We start from the raw sequence: 5,919 nt of genomic DNA, 5'->3' as shown, positions 1-5,919 counted from the left end.
CACACAAAATAGGGAAATCAGAAAAATGCAGAGTCCACTAGACTTAGCAATAACGTCTTAGCAAATGTTAAGATCTATTTTTCCCCAATAGACTTTTTAAATTTTTCTAAAGCAGTTTTAGGTTCACGGCAAAACTGAGTGGAAGGTATAGAGTTCCCATATATGCCCTTCCGCTACCCTCCACCAGCATCCTGCATCAGATTAAGATAGTATATTAAATGTGGTGATTTTACATAGAAGCCATTTTTCTTTTCTTTCTTTTTTTTTAATTTTTTTTCAATTTTTATTTATTTATGATAGTCACACAGAGAGAGAGAGAGAGGCAGAGACATAGGCAGAGGGAGAAGCAGGCTCCATGCACCCGGAACCTGATGTGGGATTCGATCCCGAGTCTCCAGGATCGCACCCTGGGCCAAAGGCAGACGCTAAACCGCTGCGCCACCCAGGGATCCCTAGAAGCCATTTTTTCATGCCTCTCTGGTCTGACAAAAATAAACAAAAGGTTCTTTTCACATTGTGCATCTGTTGCAGCTAAAAGGGAGTTTCTGATAGTTTAGATGATTGATCCTTCATTTTTCCTGCCAGACCAAGTTGATCACTCCCCCAAGGGCATGAAAACCTCCCCCTCTGTATATCCCACACAGGAATTTTCAGTGAAAGATGTCAGCTGCCTTCATCCCACCACCTCCTCTACCAGACTTAAATTGTTAATGGTCTTTTTTTTTTTTAATGAAATGAATAAATCTGAAACTACAGATAGTGCCCAACCTAAAATGGTTGGATATTTTGTATGTCATATTTTCTAATTTTTCTTATGCTGATGCAAAAGTGATATGCATTCAGTTGAAACTATACTTTGAATTTTGAATTTGGATCTTTTTCCAGACTAGTGATGTGCGGTAGGATCCTCTCTTGTGATGCCAGGCAACGGGCTGCAGCTGCTAGCCAGCCATACAATCACAAGGGCAAACAACCAATAATACACTTACAACCACTCTGTATCCATATAGCCATTCTGATTTTCACTTTCAGGCAATCAATTCCATAAGATAGTCAGTACTTTATTATAAAATAAGCATTGTGTCAGATAATATTGTCCACCTGTGGGCAAAGGTAATTGTTCTGAGCACGTTTAAGGTGGCCAAGGCTAAGATACGATGTTTGGTAGGCTAGGTGTATTAAATGCATTTTCGACTTACTACAGTCTTAATTTATGATGGGCTTATCATCGGACTATAACTCCGTTGTAAGTTCAAGGAGATCTGTAATTGCATACTGCACTATATTTACCTGTCTGCATTTTATAAGGGGTCAAATAGGGCTTTGAATGTTAATCAAAATGTATTTTCATCATAAAGATTACATGGAGCCAACCCAACCCTTCCTTTTGCAATCCCTAAGAAAATCTGTAGTGGAGACAATTGAGTACAAACATGATAGGGATACTGGGCAAATGAACACAAATCTAGTGCTTTAATTCATTAGCTTGTTCTTCATCACATATTTATTCTGTGCCAGATATGGTGCTTGCCACACAATAATAAGTTAGTCAGAAAAGGCCCCTAATCCCTGAGGAGTTCAGTCTTATGTCGTGGTTCTCAATGAGTTGATTTTATCCCTGCAAAGGACAACTGGCTAACCTCTGGAGATATTTTTGGTTGTCACAATGGGGGAGGTGCTACTGACATCTATGGGTAGAGGGCAAATAGTGTTGCTAAAACCTTTAATACTTAGGATACTCCCTTTGAAAAGAACATTGGTAATGCCAACAAGAGTCCTATCTCAAAATGTCAATAGTGCTGAGGTTGAGATACTTTGCTGTAATGAATGGAAATATGTTACTCACAGATTTACTGAAGAGTTAACTCAATTTTCGCCAAAAGATTCCCCCTACTGGGACTCTTTACTTAGAATGGAGTGTTTTGAAGTTAATGTAGACATCTCAGACCTGCAAACGGAAATAGGTCCAGCCAACACGAGAAGAATGCAGAGGACGAGCAATTTGTTTTGCTTACTGTGATGTTTTCAGGTTCTGTTACAATGATGCTCAACCTAAGGACCAAGGTAGAATTACGTGTGGAGTCTGTAAACCTTTGGTGATAGATTACACTCCTACTTCACGTCCAGTAGAGAAATGCCCAGCCCAATTCAGGGAGGTGGAAGCTAACCTTGACCCTACACTGTCTTTCTCTCTCTTTCCTTCTTCCTTTCTTTCCTTCTTTTTCCTCCTTTCTTCCCTTCTTTTTCCTCCTTTCTTCTCTAAATTTCTAGAGCTCTTACATATAGCTTATTTTACACATGACTATGCATATCCTTGAAACTATAGTATTGTCATTTCATGAATAGAAATGTCTTCTCAAGAAATGACATATTAGAAAATTTCTTCTCTACTTCTTTTTTGTCCTCCCCTGGCCTAATGTAATGCTAACCATTTAACAGATGCATAGTGACTTAAATAAGGGAAGGAAAGACCCATATCAACATAAAGGCACTGACTGTAGAGATAGGAAAAGAAGGAGAACATCAAATATGTCATAAAGTGACAACTGAATACCGTGCAATGAATCGGAAGAAAAAAATGCCATCAAGGCTATTCCTGGGACACCCAGTACAATTTGTACAATAGACTGTACATTAGATAGAACTGGGTATCAAATTTAAGTTTACTGAATTTGGTCATTGTTCTGTGATTATATAAGGGGGTATCAGGAAAAGGTAAAGGGTTATGATACCTATAATTTACACCTAAATGATTCCACAGCACAAAAAGTAATAATAATATATGTGTGTGTGCATTTATATGAATATATACATATAAAGAGATGGTGATGAAGCAAATATAGCAGCATGTCAACAGAGAGTCTAGAGGACGAGTATATAAGAATTCATTGTACAATTCTTGGCAATGTCCTGTATGTTTAAAGTTTTCAAAATATAAAATTTAAAAATTTCATATGTATATAATATTGGGAAGAAAATCAGCATATGCTTGGCAGTTGCTTGAAAGCATACAACAAAGAAGAGTGAAAGGCAGTTTCCTTAGATGGAAATGACACCTTTACCATCTGCTATAAGCATGAGTTACTTATGAGGCTACAGCAAGGTTCACGTGTGAGATGGAGTTAAGCCGATTCAGGAAGTGTTGTGCTTTTCTTATTAGGCAACATATGCCAAAGCTACATTTGGATGAAAGCCTGTAAAACTTGGGTGGAGAGATTCTTTAGCTCCCTATTCCAATTGCTGGTTCCTGCACAGTCAAGAAAAAATTTACTTTCTCATTCCCCCTTGAACTTCTCAAGTGGCAGGTCAGTAGAGGAACATGGTCAAGCTAAAAATCAGAGACCTTAAGGGCAAATGCCTAATTCTTTTTCCTCTATCCCTTACTTCAAGCCCTGAAAATGTTCTGAGCTTCAGTCTAGTGGTAGTCCTTGTAGACTACTGGTTAATTTTTTTTCTGCCATGACAGTCCTAAGTACCCTTATATGTTTTTTCAAAAGTTTCTGTACCCCAATGCCTGAAATTCTAGGATGATCTAGAATGATTCCCAGCTATTACACAGACTTATCATCTCACCATAGTGAAAAAGTAAACTAGTCATCATCCCCATCACACCAATTTGGAGCATTGTTGATTGTTTGATTCACTGGATCATTCAACAGATATTCAGTAAGTGCCAGACCTCCTCATCTCCCAGTCTTTCACCATCTCAGTAAATGGGCATATCATCCACCCTGGGGTTGGGGAGTATTACCCTTTATTCACCTCTTTCTCACACCCAAGTACATCAACATGTTCTCCCAGCTCCGCCTTCAGAATACATCTGAGGCACTTTTCACAACCTCCACCCCACACCCTAGTCCAAACCACCATCACCTCTCACCCTGATTACAGGAAGTACTTCCTGTGGACCTGCCTCCACACTTGCCTGTACATACTTTTCTCCAAACTGTATTTAGAACGATCTTCTAAAAATGTAAATCAAATCATATCATTCCCATTCTCAAAACCATTCATAGTTCTCATCGTACTGAATAATCCAATATTCTGATGGAGCTTACAAGGCCCTAAATACAGGGGCCCCTGTCCCCCTCCTGCCATTTATCCCCTCACTCACAAGATTTCATCCACAACACCACTTTCTTGCAGTTCCTCCATCATTCTTAGCCCTTCCTGCCTTAGAGCCTTTGTATCTGCCATTCCCTTCCCCTGGAACACTGTTCCTGAAATGTCCTAAGTCATCTCCTCAGAAACATTTTTTCCCAATCCACTGTCCTCCCATCACCGCACACATATATACATTCTTTTCCTTTTTTTAAAAAAAGATTTATTTATTTATTCATGATAGACACAGAGAGAAAGAGAGAGGCAGAGACACAGGAGGAGGGAGAAGCAGGCTCCATGCCAGGAGCCTGACGTGGGACTCGATCCCGGGACTCTAGGATCGCGCCCTGGGCCAAAAGCAGGCACTAAACCGCTGAGCCACCCAGGGATCCCCTCCATCACTTCTCATTATCCTACTCACTGTATACTTTTCTTCACAGCACTTAGTATGCTTTATTATTTTGTTTTCCTCCAGATTATCAGCCCTATGAGTGCAGGAACTTTTTTTCTGTCTTGTTCACCGCTGCACCCCCAGTATCTAGATCAGTGTCTAAAATATGAAAGGAGCTAAATTAATGTTAACTAATGGAATGAATGCATGACATATGCTTACTGACAAATTTTCCTGAAGAAGCTCCCTGCTCCAGAGCAGCTAGCCTGCAGTTAATGCTGTTGGAGTCATTGTCCTCAACTTTTCAGAACTCTTGCTGTTACTGTTTCCTTGTGCTGCTAGGAGCTCTTAAAGGCCAGGAATATGAGAGGATACAGAAAGAGATGAACAGTTTGGAGGAGGTCAACTCACTTTTCAAATGTGGCATAACGCATGGGTGTTGTATAGGCGTGAACTTGTGGGATCATCTGAGATGACAGGAAAAACAAGTATGTCAAAAAATACCTCCTCTACTGGACTAGTACACAGTCTGAAATTCTACTGTTAATTAAATTATTAAATCATCTACCTTAAGGTGTTGATTCTTCTTAATTATTCAGACCACTAATAAGCTCTCAATGGATGATACTCTTCTCCATCCACAGTGCCTACCGTATGACTTGCACATGTATGTATTCAATAAATATTTGTTAAATAAATGAATGGGCTCTTCTCTTTGAGTTTACTATCTCATTTTCCTCACCATTCACTTAAGTCTCTATTCTGCATATTCTCTTGCCACTTCATACTCTGATAGTTCTTTTCCTACTTTAATCATACACCTAGATTTTTTTCCAGGAACCAATATGCTAGCTACTGGTTCACAGTTAAGACCTTGGTGACTGAGATAAAGGGCACAAATGCTTTTCTATCACAGTTCAACTCAGATGGATAAAATGTATATAATCAATGAAGCCAGAGAATTGATGGGCAAAGAATCAATATTTTGTCTCTTGAAATTATATTTAATTCTCCCTAATTTTTCCTATGCTACCTTCCTATATACCATTCTATATACTAAGGCTACTATCTAGGGAGAGAGGTATGGTGTTGCAAGTTTATGAAATTTTTACTGGATCTCCTAAAAGGACATTTCTGAGATTATTTAATGATTATCTTGGCAGACTGCTTAACTTTTGCTGAACGTGAAAGCAGAAAAAATAGAAAGCCAATCGTACGTCTACAACTTGACCTTAAATATATCATTGTTAAGCCATGGGTTGTCTTCTAGAAGAGGACAAGAGGAAACACATCAATGAAATCTAAGGCAGTTCACTCAGTGAACCTGCAAATTTACTTGCCTGTTATTCGAAGCACTAAAGCAGATAAATGAACTGAATGTTATCAAATGAAAAGTCATGCTCTGTGCATGATTAATTATTTGATTA

The sequence above is a fragment of the Vulpes vulpes genome, chromosome 5 (genome assembly GCF_048418805.1).
Source record: "Vulpes vulpes isolate BD-2025 chromosome 5, VulVul3, whole genome shotgun sequence".
In the NCBI taxonomy this organism is placed as follows: Eukaryota; Metazoa; Chordata; class Mammalia; order Carnivora; family Canidae; genus Vulpes; species Vulpes vulpes.
Note: the sequence above shows the minus strand (reverse complement) of the source record.